This window comes from Euprymna scolopes, chromosome 24, assembly GCF_053919585.1.
Source record: "Euprymna scolopes isolate OS-2025 chromosome 24, ASM5391958v1, whole genome shotgun sequence".
Lineage (NCBI taxonomy): Eukaryota > Metazoa > Mollusca > Cephalopoda > Sepiida > Sepiolidae > Euprymna > Euprymna scolopes.
In genome coordinates this window covers 103,033,531-103,057,904 of record NC_136505.1, presented here as the reverse complement: position 1 = coordinate 103,057,904, position 24,374 = coordinate 103,033,531, and the positions used below count along the sequence as shown (strand labels likewise).

General features: G+C 37.0%; 1 protein-coding gene and 1 pseudogene across 2 annotated transcripts in view; both read left to right on the top strand.

Annotated features, from left to right (window-relative positions):
• The window catches only part of LOC145246889 (programmed cell death protein 6-like), a 111,638-nt gene that overhangs the window by 5,563 nt on the left and 81,701 nt on the right, over positions 1–24,374 (top strand). The gene's annotated exons all lie outside the window — the stretch shown is intronic.
• On the top strand, positions 14,018–14,134 carry LOC145247088 (5S ribosomal RNA; annotated as a pseudogene).

Below are 24,374 nucleotides of genomic sequence, written 5' to 3'. Positions count from 1 at the left end.
TAATTTTTTTTTTTTTTTTTTTGTGAATTTCGTTGACCCGAACGACGCCACACACACACACACGCAATTAATTGAAAACACTTGGATGCGGGCAAAACATAAATTGCGCCGTCAATACGGAACTTCGGGGAATCTGTTTAGTTCCTATCTTGATGAATTTATGTGGAGAGAGCGAGTGAGTGGGAACCAATAAATTCGGCGAACTCCTTTGCTGCCGCGTGCATTTATTCTACATAAAACACATTGAAAAACAAAAATTTAAACATTTGAAAAATAATTAAAAAAAACATTTGAAAAAAAAATTAATTAAAATTAATTATAATTATTTTTCATGTTTTCTTTTGTTGTTGTTCTACCTAAGTAGAAAATAAAATTTGTTTAAATTGTTTCTTTTAGAATTTCCGAGTTGTCAATTTGGTCTCATTTCGTTAGTCTCATTTCGTTTTCCGGTACGCGTACGCTCGATCTGACTTTTTGATCACCTGGTCGTGGTCGGCCATATCAGAGAATTATCGTTAGTTATTTAGACGAGACATACACATTTAAATCATGATTTTCTCTAGTCCAGATGAGTGCAATAAATAAACTTTTAACTCGAAATGACCCCTAATGTACTAATGTATAACATAAGACACAGAAAAGAAACATTTATAATGCCTACACAGCTTTATTTTCTCATAGAACCACCGACCGCTTTCAATGGATTTTATCCGTTTATTTTTGTTTTTTGAATAAATTCTATCACATTGTTTCAACTGAGTTACTGCCCCTTTTGCTTACGTCACATGGCCTAATATGTCCAACCCAACGTAAGGGACCGTTTTTCATGAATAATTATTTTTCTACTTTGTTGTTTTTCGGAATTTTTGGGTATGTTACTATTTGAGACTTGACAGTTATGTAAGTACCATTTGTTTTATTTTAAATTCAATACTTTTCGTTATAATATAAAAGCACCTTTTTTATATTTAAACTTTTCAACAAAAACGGGGCAGGGGTGATAGCCATTTTAAGTGAAGTTAGAGGGGAAGCAAGTAAAGGCAGAATACTTGGCTTCGGCATTCCAGGTACTTACTCTATTTGTCCAGCAGTTGTTTATTGTCTACTGACAATGAACAAGACCTCAAAAAAATAAAGACAAAACAGAAGTACAAAATAATAATCCTCGATGCTTATCTATAATTGGGCCGAAAAAAGAATTTTTTTACAAGAAAAATCTGGGAAAAATCTTTAATGTACGTACTTGTCACTGCATGAAGATGTCATATTCCAAAAATCACGTAAATCGATCAAGTAGTTTTTTTTTTATTTAAGAAAATCAAATATTATCACATGTTTTAGCGAAGAATTGCTTTTTGCAATTTTTGTTTCCAAGTCGATTGTCTACCCTTGTTGATTCTATATTTCCGACAGGTGTTGTTAGTAGTGTATTAGTCTCAAACAAGATGGCGTGAAACAATTCTTCGCTAAAACGTGTGATAATATTTGATTTTCTTAAATAAAAAAATCTACTTGATCAATTTACGTGATTTTTGGAATATGACATCTTTATGCAGTGAACAGTACGTACATTATAAAGATTTTTTTGGCCATAGACAAGCACCTAATCCTCTAAACCCCCCCCCCCCCCAAGTCTTTGCTTATGTGTCGATGCTAATGTTAGGTGGGACAAGCCCAAAGACTGACAAAATGACAATAGGCAAGGGGACACGGGAATCTGTATGAGTACAGGGAAAACATTGTTGAGTAGACCTGGTCGGGGGCTAACTCAAGATTACTGTGGGTTTTCAATTGTTAGGACCTAGTCCATGAACCATTTCGGTGTAGTTTTAGCGCGGCCTGATCTCCTCGGCATGTGTACATCAGGTAGGGAGAAGGGGTTGTTGGTTGGCTGGAAGGCCCTATATTCTGAGGTCTGCTTGGCGGTATGGGGGTATCCGGAATTACATGGCTATCAACAGCTGGTTGAGTGATGTCTGGCATTGCTGGCTCACTATGTGAGACTTTTGGTGGCATATCTGGTGAGGGCATCAGTTGGATAGAATATATGAGAATAATATGGGGCCTTCGGCTCCGTGACTTTAGGTGATGTTGTGAAAGCATCATGTGCAATGGTTGTTGGTGTCCTGGAGAGGGCAGCATGGCGCAATCTAAGGTCATCTGTGATTGTCAGCCTTGGGGGAGGGAGTTGCACCGGAATATACTTTCGCAGGACTTTTCTGTTCCGATGTGTCGGTCGCCTAGATCCGTCGATGCTTATTACATATTGAATTGGCGGACTTCGATTATACTTCAGTTTTATTCTATTTGCACGCATAAGAACCGACCTGGTTTTGAATGCACACGATCACCAATGATTAGTGGTGGGAGCCTTTGGGTATATTCCAATAGCCTCTCAACACTGCGCATGTGCCGATTTTGTAAGGTTTCATCATGTGCTTGCCAAGTGCAATTCGGTTGATAACTTCCAGGTATAATGGATATAAAGTCGTGAATGGGACGATCGAATATACACATTGCTGATGACAGGTTAGTGACTTGATCTGGCATATTTCTGTACTGCAACATAGCATAATGGAATGAATCTGTATTGATGGTTCTGTTGGAGCTTGTGTTTTAGTCTTGATGCCAATCCCTGCTCTGCAATTGTTGTGGGGGGGGTGCTACCAAGACTAACCGGTGGTGAACACCCCAATCGGTGAGAAATTGCCTAGTGCTGTTAGCGGTAAACTTGGGACCTGCCATTGGAAGCTAACTCCACAGGTATGCCATTGGTTACGAAGATCCGTCTTAGGCAGGAAATAAGTCCCTGTGCACCATTTGAGGATTTCTCAACAAAGAGCCAGTTGGAATAGCGGTCCATCACAACTAGGTAGCGGTGTCCTTGAGGCACTGAAAGGAGCATTCCATGCTCGTTGGGAGTATTGGTGAAGCTCTTGGGTTTGATGGTGCGTTTTGGTTACATTGCAAGCAGTTTGTACGATGTGCTGTGATGGCTGATGTAATACCTGACCAAGATACGGATGCGTTTGGCCCTTGCGATCATAGACGTTACACATTGGTGAGCCGAGTGTAGAATATCTTGTCTTGCAATGACAGTGAGATGACGATACGGTTTTTATAAACTATAACACCGTCTGTAGTATAGAGATCGTCACGAAACTGGAAATACTCATGAATATAGATGGTGAAATTCAGGTATGGCAGATTCTATAAGGTTGGCTAGTTCAAGCATATGTTCGTCACTAGCGGTGGCCATTTGCCATCTGTTCCATGTGACTGCTTTGAGTTTTAATGCATCCAGTGATGCGGCTGCTGTTGCAATGACACTTTCTTTGGTGTCACATTTGATGTTGTGGTAGGTTCTGAAGTCAGATAGTACTTGGGTTGAGTGTTTTAGAAATTTGTGGCATGAGGACAGGAATGGCAAGTCGTCGGGAAGTATGAACTTTATAGGTTCACCTGTCGGATGACGTGACAGGCAGTCAGTGGCGCAATGCTTTACTCCAGGGATGTGGGCCATAGTAAATCTGTATCATAATGTTTTTTTTTCTTGAGGTTCTGTAAGGGGGTGTTAAAAATATCTTCAAGTGATGTATCAAGAAATGTTTTCAGCAGAGGTTTGTGGTCCACCGCAATGATCAGATTTCAACATCCAAGAACAAAGTATCTAACTTTTTCTAAGGCGTCTGTGACTGCAAGTGCCTCACCTTTTTATTGGTGCGTAGCGTGATTCTGCTGAAATGTAAACCAGCTGTCAACTAGGATTACTTTCCAGCCAGAACAACAGCAAAATGGTTTGCTTTTGGGGCAGTTAGTGTTTTTGTAGAAGCCAAAATCTGATTCCAGACTTTGACCGATCGGTTGCCAAGCATGTTAGTTTAACCGGATCAAAGATGCAGACAGCATGTTCAATTTCAGCAAGAATTTCAGCCTTGGATTCCTGAAAGAGGGCTTCTAAGTTCTCATTCCACTTGAATTGGGTGGTCGATTTAAGCAGCTCTCTGAATGGGAATCGGAATCGTACTTGGTATCGGAATCGTTAATCAATATTTTCCTGGAATCGGAATCGTATAAAAATTAGGAATCGTCCCAACACTAGTGGTCGGTTTAAGAAGCCCTCTGAATGGTAACATGCGATCTGTCACGCTGATGGCATAAGCCACTTGGTTAGTAAAAGCGAACCATGAACAAACATCGGTGATGTTTTTGGTGTTAGGAAATTCAGAATTGCCTGTAGATACTTCCTACATGGATGGACATCGTTCTTGGTGATCTCGAATCCAGCAAATTCAACAATGTCTGCTCCGAGAATAAATTTATCTGATTAAGTGTGATGCCATTTCTTCCACAGATGTCCGGCCAGTTTACGGTCCCAAAAAATATTTTTGCCAAGTAGTTGGCCCATAACAAAGCATTGTCAACACATTTCGTCTTGTTTGGTATGTCCGACAAAATTCTATTATATCTGTCACCAGAAGCAATGTAGCCTTGTGGTGCCGCCCTGTAGCGATATCGATCTCAATGGTTGATAAATGTGGTACTGTGGATTTTACTTTTAGATGAGCCCTCATTGACGTTATACATAGTTAAAAACAGCGTTCCCTTTCGTGGACTTTTTGAGCTGTGTTGGTCAAGTACAATTAGGGGCACCTTTATTGCAACGCACGTTTTGAAAGTGGTTGTCTCGATGACAATGTTTACACTTTGTGTCCAAGGGCTATGCATCGAGTTCTGCGGATACGTGCGGTGCTTTTTGTGCCAAGACCGCAATTACCGCAGAAGGAACATGATCTTTATTTGTCCTCATCAGGTTGGTGCTTAGTTCTCTGGTATGATGACCGTGCAGTTTTCACTGAATACGTGTTTAGTTTTGGAGCAGATCGCTTACCAGCCTCTTTAGCCTCAATAAATTGAAACATCTCTTCCAATGACGTGTTCTGGTTTGTATTTTCCATGAGGTCTAGTTGAATGTCAGGATCTTTAATCCTTCAGCTCGGCACGTTGCGTATGATGGCGTCAGTGTAGTTCACATTGTAGTTACAGCTGAGGCATGTGATCATGAACTTGCACATATCTACCTGTCCTCGAAGGTGAGCACCGAAGTGGCGTACTGATTTGTCACAATCTTTCTGCATGTTGTGCAGTGTAACCTGTGCGACCACTGTATTTTCTTCTTGGACAGCTTCCGGACAGCACACATGATCTCATCCATGGGTTTGTCCGTGAGTTTCCCACCTGATGTGCAAGTCACATCCCTATGTAGTGGCTCATTACAACATTCCAATAGTTGGATCATTTCTTTGCGTCCGGATATCTCTGTGGCAGTCACATAATCGGACCAACGTAATTGAAAGTAGGCCCAGTCTTCAATAGTACTGGTTGTGGTTGGCAGTTTAACCTTCTCAACTGTGGCCGCATGAATAGAGGCACCAACAGTGTATGGTTCCATGGGTTGTCAGGAGTGTTGCCACAATAGCTGAGTCATAGTCTGGTGTGATATAGTTGCATGCAAGGAAGGGGCATTGTATGGCAGGCATGGTAGCTCAATTGGAATTCGGTTGTCTTGTTCATAGATAAGGTTGTACTCTATTGTTCCAGCAGTTGTTTATTGTCTACTGACAATGAACAAGACTTGAAAGAGATAAAGACTAAACAGAATTACACAGTAATAATCCTGTACATTTGTTCGCTTCCACCCCGGTTATGTAATTGGTTTAAATTGGTTAGCGTGGATTATTTAACACAATTCACTATTTACGGTCCTCAAAACATCAAATAAAATTAAAAATATCTATAAAGGCGGGGGAGAGGGGGGTGGCAATAAGTCACGGATGTGTAGGTAAAGTAAAATAAATGGTTTTTAACTAATTTCCCAACGGTATTTTCATTTAAAATAATTTGTCTTTATTAATTATGATTTACCATTTGGTTCTTAGTCAAAAACGTGAAACGAATGACAGTTCCGCAAAACATTCAATCCTGAATGATAAAATGGTTTTTCGTTTTACATTAACCTATATAAATAAAACACTTGTATGTATGTACGTGTGTCTGTCTGTGTGCAAATATTTAACAGATAAACTCTTAAACTACTGGTTCTATAACACTGAAATTAACAGGAAATAGTAATTATACACCAACGATGGTTTATCTTTGTTATAAAATGTTTGTCGGATGAATAATACGTACAGGCATACATCGGCATGTTGAAATGCAAATTCTTTATTTCAATTTGCCGACACATTTTTATTTCTGCGCATGCCCAAATCAAATTCATCTCTTCAAGTTGTTTAATATTTAACCTTTCTCTCACTAGTTAAATCAACGCTCAATGTTTTGGTTTTGATTCCAGCTGATGGCACCCAAGTCATTTTTTTTTTTTTTAACTTTTGAAATCAGTACTGTTGCAGTGGGTTGAGGGTTATGAAGATTCCAATTCACTGCACAATTAACAAAGTAGGCCCAAAGGCAAAAAATAATGGCAATAGAAAAAAAAGACAATGATATTCATTTAAAGACGATGCATATCGTGTTTTATTTACAGAGAAACTAAATAGTAAATTTTTAGGCAAGAGATCGTATATTCAGGATCAGTCAGAATGAGACGGGATCAATCGCTGGAAACTGGTAGCTAGACATTAGTGGGCTCTGGAAACTGGTAGCTAGACGTCGGTGGGCTCTGGAAACTGGTAGCTAGACGTCGGTGGGCTCTGGAAACTGGTAGCTGGACGTCGGTGGGCTCTGGAAACTGGTAGTTGGACGTCTGTGGGCTCTGGAAACTGGTAGTTGGACGTCTTTGGGCTCTGGAAACTGGTAGTTGGACGTCTTTGGGCTCTGGAGACTGGTAGTTGGACGTCTTTGGGCTCTGGAAACTGGTAGTTGGACGTCTGTGGGCTCTGGAAACTTGGTAGATGGACGTCTGTGGGCTCTGGAAACTTGGTAGATGGACGTCTGTGGGCTCTGGAAACTTGGTAGATGGACGTCTGTGGGCTCTGGAAACTTGGTAGATGGACGTCGGTGGGCTCTGGAAACTTGGTAGATGGACGTCGGTGGGCTCTGGAAACTTGGTAGATGGACGTCGGTGGGCTCTGGAAACTTGGTAGATGGACGTCGGTGGGCTCTGGAAACTTGGTAGATGGACGTCGGTGGGCTCTGGAAACTTGGTAGCTGGACGTCGGTGGGCTCTGGTAGCTGGTTGTTAGTGAGTTCTGGGAACTGGAAGCTGTAGGTGGTGCTGGAGTGAGCAGGAGTTTGCTGGTTGTAGAGGGTAGTATCAGAAGGCAGGCATACAGGTAGTTTGTAGTAGTTAGCCCTGAAGAGGACTGTCTGAATTGCAAATAGTAAGTTGTAGTAAGCCTGGAAAAGGGCTGTTTAAACTGCTGCTGCTGCTGCTGCAGGCTTCCTCCTCCTCCCTAGCCAAGTTGGAAAAATTTGACAGACAAGTGCTCTCTCTATGAAAGTAATAAGACTAAAAATATCGCCTGATTCTGTTAATAAATTTAGTTTCTGAAAACAGTTAAAGAAAAAAAAAAAAACAAATAAACACAATGATAAATATTTTTTTAATAAAATATCTAACATTATTGCTTAGAAGTGTTTATATACCCTGTAGATAATATCTATGATTTGCGAACGCGTGTCGTGGCTAGATTTATTTACAGCGACTTTTACAAAATTATTGCTATTTTGGCTTCTCACGTGTTGATTCAGCTTTTTCGTATAAAAACGAAAATAATTCGAAGCTAAGGAATTGTTCCCGGCGATCTCGCCGGGAACGTCCAGAAAGTAATCGGCTTTTGATCAATGGGGGGGAAACTCCTTATATCAGACAATTGTTATTCAATTTGGACAATCCCCTTTTTATGGGGAGCTGGTCCCCCCTTCCCCGCCCTAACATCTTGGGGAAACAAAACCATCCAAAGTTGGGTAAACAAACCCCAAAAAACTGTCCCGCAGTAAAAAGTTAACTGCGCTATTTCTATTTGACCTTATTAAATGTGCGCACCTGTCAATTCCGTTAATATTTAATCAAATTCAAATGTTTCAGTTACTCTTTCTTGCTGGCCAAGCGGGTAATGTGTCGAGTTTTTTCACATTTTATTTTCTACCTTCGCTTCAAGGCTTCGGGTTCGATCCTACCTACCTACCTACCAAAAAATTTTTTTTTTTTTTTTTTTTTTTTTTAACACCCCCTCCCAACACACCTACAAACACCCGAGCAACGATTTTTTATTTTTTTTTTAAGTTTTAACGTTTTTTCTTTTATATAATATTTAAACAGGGTTATTACTTCGCTTATTCTTTTGTTTTGATTTAAACCCAAACATATTGTAAAAATATTGCTTTGATTCTAGTGTCTTCGGGGGGGGGGGGTTACGGCTTTTTAACCTCCCAAAATATGGAAACCCATAATGGATAAGTTATTTAGACACTTGGGCATTACTGTTATGAAACAACGTTTTTTGTTTTCATTTTGAAAATCTTGGAACAGGAGACAATTCAATTTTAGAATGGGAGGAAACAATTCAAGTAGACCGTATCTGAAAATGTCGACAACAATACAATAACACACAATAAAACAATTATTTGAACTTTGATTAAATTAAAATAAAATTAAGAAAATTCTATTTTTTTTTTTTTTTTTTTTTTAAGATTTTTGTTCCTTAGATGCACTGGTTGAGTTTGAATAAAATATGTATTATATATGTTTGAAGCACAGACAATGCATTATTACAAAATAAACAGACATTTATTTTGTTTGAAATTTATATTGAAATTCATAAATATATTTCGAAGGAAACCTTCATCTTCAGTATTTTTTTTTTTTTTTTCCATGTTGTTGGAGCAGAGAATCAGCAAGTAGAAGTCCGTTTGTTGTTTTTACAGTAGTTTTTTAAATCTAAGGAACAAAAATCTTGATGTGAATCCCGCGTGACCAAGCACGCCATTCCGAGATTTAAAAAAAAAAACTACCATACACACTGAAGATGAAGGTTTCCTTTGAAATATTTGAATTTCAATATAAATTTCAAACAAAATAAATGTCTGTTTATTTTGTAATAATGCGTTGTTTTGGCTTCAAATGTATATAATTTTTTTTTTTTATACAAAATATGAATTTTCATTAAATTGTCCGCACTTGCGCATTATTGTCATAGACCACATAGAATTGTCTTCCCCTGTTTTGAAATCTTCAAAATTGCAAAAAAAAACCGTGGTTCCAGGATGGTAATGCATGCACAAGGGTCATTTATTCCAGCCATAATTTGAAACTTATTAATACGTTAGTTGTTTGAACTTGCATATTTATTGTGTAAGAAAAAATATTAGCCCAGCAGACAAATAAAATAAATATTTTAAAATTATAAATTTGTATTTTTTCTTTTTTTTTTTATAAATATATTTGTGTAAATATCAAAATCTAACAAAACAATAGCAAAAAGACGTTACTTCCATTATTCATTTTTAGCATCTTTGACCAATCCACCAAATTTACACATAAAATGATGTCATCAATTTTGCACAAATATGAGGTGGCTTCAATAAGTTTCCAGACTTTTTGTATACACTTTTATTGATAGTATGCACATGAAACTCTAGTCCCCTTTGAAGTAATCTCCTCCAGCTGCAATGCACTTGTTGTACCGTTCCAACAACTTCTGGAAGGCCCCATAGAAGTCCTCTTGTGTGAGCGTGTCAATGACCCTCGTCACAGCCTCTTTTATCTCCTCAAGTGTCTCATAACGACAATTTCTAAGGTTTTTCTTGAGTCCAGGAAATAACCAAAAGTCACGGAACAAGGTCTGAACTATAAGGAGGGTGAGGAAGTGTCTTGAGTCAAATAGTCTGATTTTCTCTGCACACCCTTGGAACAAACTTTTGTGCAAATCTTCCGTACCTTCAGTTCCTCGCGAATAATTGTGTGTACAGTTCCCACACTGACATCAAACTAATAACATGTCTTCGGTACAAGATCAAAGTGTAGTATCTATTCTTCAGATGCTGCTCTTCAATTTCTTGTTCTCTGTCAGTGGAGGAGAAATCCTTCACGACTGAGACAATTTTTATTTTTGTTCCTTTTCTCCACGTTAAAAAACGACCCTGGTGTCTAACTCTGTCCCGTGGAGAGGCATTGTAAATAGGGACATCAAACTAAGCACTTATTGTCTCTATAGACACACGACAGTCCTTATCCATGAAATTATTTGGCCAATCAACTCTGGTGTTCTGACTTCCTTACTCCTTCCACATCTCCTCACCCCTCACAGACTCCTTGAATTTCTTATACCACTAAAAAAACTGATGTTCGATTTCTGCAAGTTAGTCTAAAAGCAGTCTGAAGCATTCCATTCTTCCATGTTTCTTTTTCCAAGTTTAAAACAGAATTTTATTGCATATCTTTCTAAAGTGTCCTCATATCTAAATTGCATTTTTGAAAATCATGAGCCGTGACAATCAGGCTTTAGTAGGGTGTATTCCAAACCCTGCTGTCTGTTCATTTGAACCTGAAATCATAAAAATTGGTCATTCATCTCACAAGATGTATAACAATAATATATTGAATTTTCAAGAGTCTACAACAAAACAATTTTAAATGCCTGTACAAAAAAGTCTGGAAACTTATTCAAGACATCGTATTTAGTTTGCACAAAGAAATGACGGTTCTTAGTGTTTACATTATCGATGCCTTAAAACAACGTTCCTATATAGTGGCCATTTTTAAGGCGTATACATGTTTAATAAATCTAGCAAAAATGGAAATGAAATTTGATGAGTGAGGGTTGAGGATATGCGTTTCATGAAGAGAACTGATACGAGAATGATATATTGGATGTGTAATGTGAGTCTTAAAGACAGGTTTAGATCTGATGACTAGGGCTAGGACAACAGAATATTCTTATTTTGAGTATCTGACAGTTAGACACGTTTTAATCAACCTAGAACCACATCAAAAAAACATAAAATATCAACAGATATTCTTGAGTCAAAACAATAAAAAGAATATTCCGTTATCCTAGCCCTATTGAGGACCTCCGAGGAAGATTAAATTTGGACAATATAGGGAGATGTGTGTGGAACAAAGATTGTTGGTTTCCTCACGTTGAAAGAATGTGTTTGAGTTTTTGATTTAGTAGATGCAGAACAGTTGAGGTAACAGTTCACGGGGAAAGATGAAGAAAAACATGAGGTGGTAAAGATAGATTTTAGAGAAAGAGGGATAAATAAAAACATGGCCAGAGATAGGTTAAACTGGAAATAGATTTTCAAAAGCTGTCCAACACATAAAATGGAAATTTAAGCAAGTATGATGCGTATGAATTTGACTCTCCTAACTCAGTTTTTGTTGTTTTAGTATTTACAAGCAAGCTGCCCGGCATTGCCCGGTCGTAAAATATGCTTAAATATATATAAATATTTTGATTAATGCAGATTTCGTATTTATTATTACATTATATTGGACTCAATCTATAGTAATGATTTAAAACATTAAAAAAAAAAAAAAATTACTCTTATGCCACCATTGAGAATCGAAATCAAAACATTTAGCTAACAATTTACTTTTTCCTTTGACTTTAATGCCTGAGCTATGAAGACATGCTTGATGTAAGGCTAAAAATTCAAACATGAATCTCAATAGCAATTACGCCACTCATGCATATTCGTAATGCTTTCATTCGGCCTTCACCTGGCAAATTTTTTTTTTTTTACTTTTTTTTTTTTTTTTTTTTTTTTTTTAATTTTCACACTTTTGCACCGATTTTCCCCAGCTAAAACCCAAGTATAAAGTTTTGCATGGGTTCGAATACCCTGTATGTCAAGTTTTGTCTGTAGACCAAAAACTGACTGGCGTTTTGTAGGCATATTTTTTTAAACATATATATATATATATACAGGGTGTCCACAAAGTCTCGCTACATTATGTAGCCAGACTTTGTGGAAGTCTCGCTACATTATGTAGCCAGACTTTGTGGAAGTCTCGCTACATTATGTAGCCAGACTTTGTGGAAGTCTCGCTACATTATGTAGCCAGACTTTGTGGACACCCTGTATATGTATATATGTGTGTGTATGTATACATATATGTGTATATATATATATATATATATGAGCAAACAGTTAATAAAACATGTTAAAAAACACTTTGAAATGAGTTAAAAACATTTAATCTGAAAAGGAAACACTAGATAAGAGGATAGTCCTTAATCCGCGGAGTTTCGAAGAAATACTTTCCTTCTCATTAGAGGGTAGGAATTAGCAAAATAATATATATATATATGTATATATATATAATGAGAGAGAGAGAAAGAGGTTTGTGTTTACTATAAACTTTTTACATGAATATTACGCAAATATAAATCATATAGAATATCTGCATGAATATAATGACACGTAATAGTTAAAGAAAACCACAATAAAACTAATAAGGAATATGAATGTTTAAAAGAATAAACAAATAAGCTAGATCTTTTGCAGATGAATGCAATTTCACAACACATAACAAAGTTGTATTTTCTTTTTAAATAAATAGAAAAAAGGGTTTTTAATATGAATATTCAATACACGCACAAAAAATTCATAGATTTAAGAAAAAAAAAAGAAATACACACAAAAAATTAAAAAAAAAAAAAATGCACACACGCCTAAACACTAGTTAAGTAAAGCTTATATTGGTTTCTGGTCAGTGGCTTGTTGCATCGAGATTGGTTTATGGGTGGGGTTGACCTTGAATAAGACTGAACCAGATGTATGGCAATCGAATGGAATTACACACACAAGGTGTGTAAGTTATTTGAGGATATACATTTTTTTATTTTAGCCGGGATATTATTTGACTGTTTCCTAAATCTCAAAATTATCAATAGTACTATACAGGGTGGAATGATAAAATTGTCGCCCTAGAAAAAACATGATTCCATTTCCGTTTGATGAAAACCACTGGTATTCACAGAGTAGTAGACTTTGTTAGCATGTCCACAGTGAAAATATAGATGAATTCTTGGATTAGATGTGGAACAGTTGAGGTAGCAGGGCCAGTTCAGAGGAAGGCTAAGAAAAAAAATGTGAGGAAGTAATAAGGATGGACTTGAAAGCAAGATAACTAAAGACTTATCATGAGTTAATTTGGAAGTTAATTTTTAAAAGCCGTCCAACACATGTCGGCATCTAAAACGGATGCTAAGCTGAACGTGATGATGATGATGCAGTGTTCTTTCAGAAGTTTTGCATCTTTGTTCAAAATCGACCTAAAATATGCCCGCGTAGATCGAATCTCAAATGACCTAGATCAGCAAACTCTCACATTTGCATAATCGAACATGGCTTATTTCATTGCTTTTTAGATATTCAATGTCCCTTTTCCATTACTGACGCAATGTCGGTGGCACTTTAACTGACATGGGCGGTCGTAAGAAATTCAATATGACAGGAGTTGGAACAGATACATTAAAAGCATTGCCAAGGCTGCTGCAAAGAAGGTGGGCTCTCTCTACCATGCTAGAAAGTTACTTATGCCAGAAAGTATTCTGTACTTCTACAAAGCTACCATTCGCCCATGTATGGAATATTGTTGCCACAATTGTGCTGGTGCATCTGCTACCAGTCTCTCACCCCTGGACAGGGTTCAAAAGAGAGTCGCCAACCTAATACATCCGAAACTGTCATCTAAGCTCAAACCTCTGTCCCTCTGACGAAATGTTGCATCCCTCTGTCTTTTTTACTACAAGTATATTAATGGTGGATGCTCCGACGAACTAGAAGCTCTCGTACCCCCTTGCCGTAAATATTGACAAGCAGCAAAATCCTACCCCTACACAGTAGAGATCCCTAGATGTAAGAAAGCCTTCTACTCTAATATTTTCTTCCCCAGAACTACTAGACTCTGGAACTCCCTTTCAGGTTCCTGCTTTCCCAACTGTACTGACATGCAGAAGTTTAAGTGTAATGTGAACAGACATCTTGCTGCTCAACTCCTGACATAGTATCCCTCCAGCTTATATCCCTGATATACACTATTCTATACGGCATAATCACATTGACACACCAGTTCTCATCAGATCACCGAATTTAAGCAACGTTGAGCCTGGTTAGTACCAGATGGGTGACCATTTGGGAATTCTAGGCGCTGTATGTGCTCTCCGCTTATCTCGGCATTTGTTTCCAGTTGTCCTGTACATACACTTCACTGGCCACTGGTATTTAATAATGCAGACTCAGGAGAGGTGTGGTTGGAGATTGCGCACCTCCTGCCACAAAAATTTCACGCGCAGGCACCCCTACGGTGGGTATCCATAGTCTGTAAAAGACTGAAGGAGCCTCTGTATTTGTATATATCCCTGATAATAGCCCCCTACATCAAAGAGGCACTGTGGGGGTGAAAATGTAATAATAAAAAAAAATAAAAATATATTTTTTTTGATCGGCTCTACTATATTGATCTTGTTTTCATTTGATACTAGTTTTCATAAGAATTATATTAATGGTTGTGTTTCTGATTTTATTTTTTAGATAAGGATTGGTTAATCATATTATCTGGATTATTTGGACTACTGTTCTCATCTTGAGTGTTTTTTTTCACAACGTTTCAGTCGATGTAATCTTCGATCTCCTTCAGGTGTATCTTGCCGAACTCTGGAATGTACATGAAGTTTTTAACCCAAATGACCTAGATTGGTCAGCAAAATCACTCATTTGCATAATCGAACATAGTTCGTTTCATTGTCTTGCTTTTTGTGGATGTGTAACATAGCGTGGTCACGCATGCATGTAAAATGACGTCACCGGCAGGGAAAAATAAAAACTTTTTAAAAAGGAGATCACGTTAGAGATGGAAAGAATGTTTGAGATTACGTTAGAGACATGGAAGACAATCACATTGACATACGTCACAGCGGTAACAAGAGACTGAGGAAGTAAGTGTCGTTATATTAAAAAAAAACAAAGAAGTGAGTTGAAGTTCTTTTCTATTCTTTGTCTTGTTTGCGACTGAGGCTACAACGCATTGGTTCCTGGACAACATTACAGATATCCACTATCTCTTTTCCACTGCATAAAAATGGTGGAATCCTTCTACCGTTCCAGTGGATATCTCTCTCCTGATGCAAAAGCCAGGCACGGTCAACGATGAAGTACTGTTGCCACATCTGTGCAGGAGCTGCTAGAAGCGACTTATCCTGCCTTGACAGAGTTCAAAATAGACTTCGCAACTTGGTGAGGGATGCCCTTTTCTCTTCCCTGCAACCTCTTTCCCACAGGAGAGACGTTGCGAGCCTGTCGTTATTTTCATGACAAGTGCTCAGCTGAGCTTCAATCTATGCCCCCCCCCCTCGCCAAACTTTCACGAAAAACACTCGTCTAGTCAAAACCACTATCAATAATTTCCCACACTCTTTATATGTGCCTAAACATAAATGTAAATTCCATGAACAAAGCTTCTTTCTTAGAACTGCACGCCTGTGGAACTCTCTTCCGATTGCCTGCTATCCAGCTGACTACAATCTGATTGTCTTCAAGTCCAATATAAACAAGTTCTTGATGAACCGTCCCCCTAAGTAATCATATTTACAAAATTCCCACTACTTATGTTTACTAAGCTATAAACACATTGACTAATGTATACCCATTAACCATTATCCTCGAGTGGCCTCTGGGCCTTGATAAGTGGTGATTCGTTATTTTTTTATCAGCTCTATTACATAGATCTTAAAAGGAATTCACTATTTGAAGCATTTGATAACAATTTAAAATTTAACGGTTAGAAAGACTAGACGAGTGCGAATAATTAAGTGTTCATCTTCAGAAAATTGGACAAGTTGTTTTTTTTTTTGTTTTTTTTTCTTATATGCCATGGTGGTGATAATCCCTGGCATAGTTAGAGATGTTTGGAGTTAAGTCAAAATGTTTACATGTCCTATTACAGTTTGGCGTCTGTCAAACGCGTGTTATTACAAAGGAATTCGCCGTTTGAAACACTCGATAGTTGTTTCTGAATGTTTGAGATAAGAATTTATAATTCGTATTATCTGGATTATTCGGACTACTGTTCTCATTTTGAGTTTTTTTTTTTTTTTTTTTTTTCGCAATGTTTCGTTTAGTGTAACCTCAGACCTTCGTCAGATATATCATGTCAAACTCTGGAATCTACATGGAATTTCAAACAGAACCCTTTAATTAATCCACGGGGTTAACATGCTCGCGTTCCGCCAGTAAAACAGAATTAAGCTTCTTAAATTCACACTAAAATTGTCAGCAAGAGCCCCTGGCGTAATGGATAAAGTACTTGGTAAAGTTCAGTTGTAAAGTTTTTATTTATTTTTTATTTGCTTCTTAAGGTTGAACGTTCAATTTTGGTCTGGGTGACACTCAAAATAGAATTGCAAATTACTTAAGACTTCTACTCGGTCATGGCTGACGGAACGAGAGCATGCTACCCTCGTGGATAAAATAAAGAGTTCCGTTTAAAATTCCGTGCAGATTCGCGAGTTTGACAAAAACCTTCCAGAATTCAGCAAGATATGTTTGAAGAAGGTCGAAGGTTACATCAACCGAAACCTTGTGAAAATAACGCTCAAAACGAAAAGCGTGATACGAATATTAATAATTTTTTTTATATGGCTGCTGAAATTGGCGCCAATGTGACTAAAAGTGTCTTAAATAAATCTGATGAAATAATAATCGATATGGCTAATGCCTGCCTAAACAACTAACAAAACAGCTCCACGTGTTATCTGTCTATATGCTTGTGCATCTGCTGGTATGCTAAAGATGTCAAGCTGCTCAGCTGTGTTATCTGCGTTCTTAACATTAAACCAAGATGCCATTATTTATTTAAAAAATAAACGTCATAGTTTTAAAATGTATCGATATTCTTTTTAGAGAATTACACTTTTATTTCAATGTTATGCTTTTTCGCTTTCACCACAAATGAACCATATTATAGTGTCTACAATCTTTCATTCTCGTAAAGCAGTTTAAAGGTTTCAAAATCATTTTATGGACATTTTCTTTCCTTTTTTCTTTCTTTCCTTTTTTCTTTCTTTCCTTTTTTCTTTCTTTCCTTTTTTCTTTCTTTCCTTTTTTCTTTCTTTCCTTTTTTCTTTCTTTCCTTTTTTCTTTCTTTCCTTTTTTCTTTCTTTCCTTTTTTCTTTCTTTCCTTTTTTCTTTCCTTTTTTCTTTCCTTTTTTCTTTCCCTTTTTCTTTTCCCTTTTTCTTTTCCCTTTTTCTTTTCCCTTTTTCTTTTCCCTTTTTCTTTTCCCTTTTTCTTTTCCCTTTTTCTTTTCCCTTTTTCTTTTCCCTTTTTCTTTTCCCTTTTTCTTTTCCCTTTTTCTTTTCCCTTTTTCTTTTCCCTTTTTCTTTTCCCTTTTTCTTTTCCCTTTTTCTTTTCCCTTTTTCTTTTCCCTTTTTCTTTTCCCTTTTTCTTTTCCCTTTTTCTTTTCCCCTTTTTCTTTTCCCCTTTTTCTTTTCCCCTTTTTCTTTTCCCCTTTTTCTTTTCCCCTCTCCTTTCTTTTCCCCTCTCCTTTCTTTTCCCCTCTCCTTTCTTTTCCTCTCTCCTTTCTTTTCCTCTCTCCTTTCTTTTCCTCTCTCCTTTCTTTTCCTCTCTCCTTTCTTTTCCTCTCTCCTTTCTTTTCCTCTCTCCTTTCTTTTCCTCTCTCCTTTCTTTTTCTCTCTCCTTTCTTTTTCTCTCTCCTTTCTTTTTCTCTCTCCTTTCTTTTTCTCTCTCCTTTCTTTTTCTCTCTCCTTTCTTTTTCTCTCTCCTTTCTTTTTCTCTCTCCTTTCTTTTTCTCTCTCCTTTCTTTTTCTCTCTCCTTTCTTTTTCTCTCTCCTTTCTTTTTCTCTCTCCTTTCTTTTTCTCTCTCCTTTCTCTCTCTCTCTCTCCTTTCTCTCTCTCTCTCTCCTTTCTCTCTCTCTCTCTCCTTTCTCTCTCTCTCTCTCCTTTCTCTCTCTCTCTCTCCTTTCTCTCTCTCTCTCTCCTTTCTCTCCCCCCTTCCCCTTTTTCTTTTCCTCTTTTTGCCTTTTTTCTCTGTTTAATAGCTTCAAACATTTTTGCATATTTTTTATCGAAAATTTTACACATATATCCAGAACTAGTGGCACAATTAAGACTTCGTAGTTTCGCGGATATTTTAATATATGCACATATGCAGCATAATCATATTGGCGCAACGGTTCCCGTTAGATCATCAAACTTAAGCAATGTTGAGCCTGGTCAGTAATAAATTGGGTGACCATTTGGAAATTCCAGGTGCTGTATGTGCTCGCCATTTGTCTGGGCATTGTTTCCGGTCGTCGTCGTCGCCACTGGATCCCAGCGGTGTCGATTCAGGAGAGCTGTAGTTCGAGATTGCACAACCCTTGCCTCACAATTTCACGTGCACCTCCCCTTATGGCGAGTATCTATTGTCTTTTTAGAATGAACAGAGGCTTCCATTAAATGTATGCAAAAGTGTTAAAAAGAAATAACGATTAGAAATCTATTTTTTCATAGCAACATCCACCAATGACCAGTACCCAACTTTCTCCACGTGGACACGTTTGATATTCAAAATAAAATTAAGAATCAACCTATTCTACTGACTTTCTTTTGTACTGTCATGACTTTGAAAGCATAGATCACTTGAACTTTTTTTTTATGGCCGAATATTTTACCTACAAACCTGACGGAAATTACTTTTTAATTTTAGGGTTCGTTCAGTTTGCTATTTAAATTAGATAGAAGTTGACTTCACTTCATCCCATCCACACGACGTATTTAAACTTTTAGCAGTGCCCTTAAAATGCAGGTTTATCTCAATTTGTCCATTTTTAAGCTACATAAACAATCTCCAATTATGTACAGGATTAAGGCTAATCTGGGCAAACACTTGTTTTAGCTTGGTTTGTAACAGAAAGAGTTGCACAAATTATCATTTGTGAAATTAAAAAACAAACAAACTATGAAATGAATTTCCACCCAATCTTTACAAGGTGCGTGACGTATTTGAGAACAGATCTAAGCAAGACTTGTTGATTGGATATTTATTTTGATTTGGTCAGGCAAAAATCTAATTTTGCAAGTCTGTTATTTAACCAAATAAAACGAGCACTATATTAATCTCCAATGAAAAGTAAACTTCTGTTAATTGTTTTTAATCTAGAGTTGTTTTTTGTTGAGCGTCATTCAGTCATTTCAAATGAATAAATGATTATTGTTGCCATTTCTTTTGATATCTCTCTTATTAGAATTCTTTCTAGAAAGACATTGGGTACTTAGGGGAAAGACTACAAGGTTGCCAACATCCCGAAGTGAAACTAAAGTGTTTCTGTGGAAGGAACAGGATTCAAATTTGACATGCCCAGATTGACAGTCCGTATTGTTAACCACTTAGCTACCATCACCTCCCAGGTTTGTAGTTTAGGAGGAGAATTCCTTTGTTGCACCAGTAAATCTGAGAACAACTCTGGATCGGCACAATGATTGGGGAAGATCATGGCTTGTGCAGTGAACAAACATCATATCAATATTGCAGTCTCATTTCTGATTGTTTTTGAACATGATTTATGTATTTCAAATAAATTGGATAACTATTGTTGGCATTTATTTCCCTGATATCTTTCTAGTTTGAATTCTTTCTATAAAGACATTGCGTACTTAGAATCATTGATGCTTTTTTTTTCTTCTTTTGCAAGACTCAATCCTGTTCTGCAAAGCCAAAAACAATTTTCTCCTACAAAACAACCAAACCAAACACCATGAATAAATATTTGAAGATATAAAGAACTTGAAGCAGAAAAGGCTTTACCAAAATTACTGGATTCAGCATTAAATAACCTGAAAATGGTTGATATGCAGTAAAAAAAAAATAAATAAAAAAATAAAGAAATCATTGATTCATTTTACCATCTCGTAAAGTGATTGGGTTAGCATGCACAAAATTCTTAACAACCATACCAATACCATCGCAAACTGAAAGAACATTTTTCCTCTTCATGTGTTTAACAACAACATACATGGACATGTCACCCTGTTAGCAGGACCACAAATTTGCCAACTGTAACACCATGCAGAGAAGTAAACCTGTAACGTTATACACGTTTTAAGTTAATATGTTGGAACCCAACACGTTGTAGACTCTGGCTGAAGAAACATAAGAAAGGAATAACTCTACTCACTTTTTTCCTTAGTGAAACAACCAACATTTTTTTAAAGACATTTGTTTACAAGTCATTTCCTGCCATTCTTAGACACCCTGCATAACGTCTATCTCTGCCCTTCTCTGATGGGATTTTGAATATCACTCTCTCAAATCTTTCAAATACTACTCCCTTCTCTGACATCATCCTCAGTCTGTGCACATGTTCTTTTTATAATCTTTTCCTTGTTGTTGTGATGTCATCTCACACGGTGCTCTGTTACAAACCTTCCTTTTTTTGAAAACTGGGCTACCCACTGGCTTAGGTTTAGTTCCTGGTGGCTAGGAATTCTTCCACTTTGTCCCTTACTTTGGCTTGACAGGAAGCTGAACAAGCCTAATCCATCAATGCTCTAATAGCTAAACTGTCTAGAGATTATAAGCAAGTTATGAATTCGTATAAAGAGTTGTCTTTAATGTTAAAAGTCTTATTCTGATGTTTAGATTCTATTCAATACAAGGTGTCCGAATAAAATGTATACACTCTTTAAATGACCATAAAACCAACATTTATTATAAGAAAAAGTTTTATACATCAAAATACTGTGAACAAATATAGAAACCAGCTAATTATCGAAAGTGTTAAAATTATTGGCCATTGTGGTCCATGAACAGTTGACAACGTTCACTGATTAAATCGGAAACGTTCCTAATCAGTTCAATTGGTAGGTTGACACATCTTTCAATGGTTGCTTTCAACTCATTCAGGTCCTTTTTTGTGGTATGAACCTTGTGTTTAACATGCTCCTCCCCCCAATCCCCTTACCCGCCCCCAAAATGAGAAAAATCGTTGAGGAGTGGGGGGGGGTCAACTCTTGTGAGCGATACTTCCTCTTTGTCCTACCTATCTGTTTCGCAGATGACTATCAAGATATGCTCTTACGTCATGATGATAGTGGGGAAGTGCTCCATCCTGCTGGAAGTGCCATTCTTCATTCCTAAGCATCTCTTGGGGACGTGGTATAGCGTATTCATGTAACAAGTTGAGATAATTTAAAGAGTGTACACATTTTATTGGGACACCCTGGTGTTTAGTGATAGAAAAAATTTACAAAGTTAACAAAACAGACTAATTAGCCTGTCAGTAGTTTATTTGCAACTATTTATTTTGATACTTTTCTATTATTATACCTTGTAAATTATATTTAAAAAAAACATGAAGATTTTTGAATAAATTCGTCAATTTCTTAAAGGAAAAAAAAAACATTAAAAAAAATTCTATTTTAAAAAAAATAGGATATACTAGTAGTTCAGCCAGGCTTTGCCCGGGCCCTATATACTGTTCATAACTTGCCTCATCTCTGAAATACCCTCTATGTAAAATTTCAAATGTTTGGACCAGAAATTGTCTGAGTAATTTGGTAGAGAACGCAGAGGTAATTTAAAAAAAAAAAAACTTTGACCCCAATTTTGCTCCCCCCCTAACATTTATTGTTTTGGTCTCGAATCAAAATAAAAAGTTTGACCCATGTCTAAGTTACCTACATCTTAAATTTGAAGTGTTTAACCCAAAATTTGGTGGAGAAGTTTGGTAGAATCTGCAAAGGTCAAATCTTTAATTTTTTTGCGTTTGGCAGCGAAAGTTTCGCCCCAAAACTGATTAAAATGCTTGCTGCATATCTGAGTACCCGTATTGTAAAATTTCAAATGTTTAGACCCAAAATTAGCTGAGTAGTTTGCTAGAGGCCACAAATGTCAAATCTTTTAAATTTTGATCCCTTGACAGCTCAAATTTTTTACCCAAACCAATTAAAAAGCTTGCCTTATTTGAGAATATCCTTTATATAAAATTTCAAATGTCTAGACCAGAAATTGGCTGAGTAATTTGGTAGAGACTGCAGAGGTAAAAATTAAAAGGAAAAAAAAAAAAACTTACCTCAATTTTGACCCCCTTAACATTCATTGTTTTGGGCTCAAATCAAATGAAAAAGTTTGACTCATGTTCAAGTAACCTACATTTAAAATTTCAAGTGTTTAGACTCAAAATTGGCAGAGGAGTTTGGTAGAGTTTTCAAAGATCAAATCGTTGCACTTTGACCCCTTGACAGCCAAATTTCTGTCCGAAAACAGATTAAAAAGATTTTCCCAAATCTCAATACCCCTTATGTCAAATTTCGGGTCTGTAGACCGAAAATTGACAGAGTACTTTGGTAGGGAAATGTTCACACGCACACACCACACACACACACACTTTCACAGATATATATAGATTAACAGAAAATAAGATCTTCCAAAAATTTATTGCACAAATACTTTTATTCTTTTCATTAATTCATAGCAGCCTATTGTCAACATAAATTTGCAATTTTACTTGCTGGTTAGTTATTTGCAATAGCTTAAACTGACTCTCAGTGGTCATACTTGCTGTTGAATTGCCTTCCATAAGAATGAATATCTATCTTGAGGATGCTCCACGGATTCTCAATAGGATTCAAGTCGCATCTATTTGAAGACTAGTCCATAAGAGAATCTTCAACAAATCCCTGTAAAAACTTTGATGCATAGTTTGGTGTGTTGTTATAGATTGACACTTCGGTAAAGACTCGTTATCAAGCCATTCAAAGAAATGTTAGTCTAAAAAATCACAGTAGCATTTCGAATTCATTTTAACCCCGTCTGTCACTTTAAATGAACCCATGAACTCATTAATAATAATTATCCCAGCTCATATCATGATACCCCTGGTTGGCATTTAAAAGACATGGCTGGTTACCTTTAATGCATCTAAAACCAAACTCCTATCTTTACATCATCAACGCCCAGATCCCCATCTGGCATCAATTGAAATGGATGGCTCTCGTCTAGGAGAAGCCCCATGTTTTGACAAGCTTCTGGGCTTGATCTTTACTCCTGATCTGAAATGGAACACGTACATCAAGTCTGTTTCCAAGGCTGCTGGAAAGATGGTTGGATCCTTCTACCGCTCCAGAAGATATCTCACTACTGATGCAATTCTCTATCTATATAAAAGCCAAGTACGTCCAAGGATGGAATACTGCTGCCATATCTGGGCAGGAGCTGCTAAAAACAGCCTATCCTGCCTTGACAGAGTACAAAATAGACTTCGTGGCTTAGTGGGGATGCCCTTTTCTTTTCCCTGCAACCTCTCTCCCACAGAAGAGTTGTTGCAAGCCTATCTTTGTTTTATCGTTATTTCCATGGCAGGTGCTCGTCTGAACTCCAATCTCTGGTCCCCCCCCCATCAATCTTTAACAAAAAACACCCGTCTAGCTGAATCCACTGTCAAAAAATTTCCCCACTCTTTATCTATGCCTAAATCAAAACGTAGATTCCATGAACAAAGCTTCTTTCTTAGAACTGCACGCCTGTGGAACTCTGTTCCGTCTGCCTGCTTCCCTCCTGACTACAACTTGGATGTCTTCAAGTCCAACATAAACAAATTCCTTATGAACCGCCCCCTTAAGTAGACACTTTAAATCTCCACACTAACATACTGTACTTACAATAACCCTTATCCCTGAGTGGCTTCTGGGCCTTGATAAGTGGTGACCACCTTGTAAAAAAGAAAAAAAAAAAAAATTGGGTAGTTTGAAAACCATCCGCGATCTTATTCATCGGGCTTATCACGGATGATCCTTAATTCATCTGTAAAAGCATTTTAGTGAAATCGTGTATTTTTTACCCACTGCAATCTTATTTCCTTGTGTTTTTCATCAGCAAATTTTCTTAAACTTATTTACCTTGACACCATATGATCTCCAGCGGCCTCAAATTCGCATGAACTTGACACGTTCGGGTTTCTTATTAATTCTCTTTAAATAAGTGAGATATCTTGCTTTGTTAAATTCCTGAATTCAGCACAGAGATTTTTTTCCTTGGCTGAATTCCCGTTTAACATATTTAGTTGATTATTCGATGATCTGGTTTTTTTTTGGGGGGGGGGTTCAAATCCTTACAAATTTGAAACGAAGATTTTCCTTTCTTAGTTCTTGCAAATCTCTTGACACTGCGAATTATTATAATTACTGAAATTTTGTGGACATTTCAGATTTTGGAAATTTTATTTTTATTTTACAATTGACTTCACGGATCTTCTAGGATTACCACCAATGGTGTGCTGTAGTTGCCGAATAACTTCAGGTGCTCCAAGTTTACCAGTGTATCAAAGATGTCTGTTATGTTTTTATTATGGCTGCTATTGATAATTCTGAAGTATAGAGAAAAAATAAAGTCAATAAAAATTGC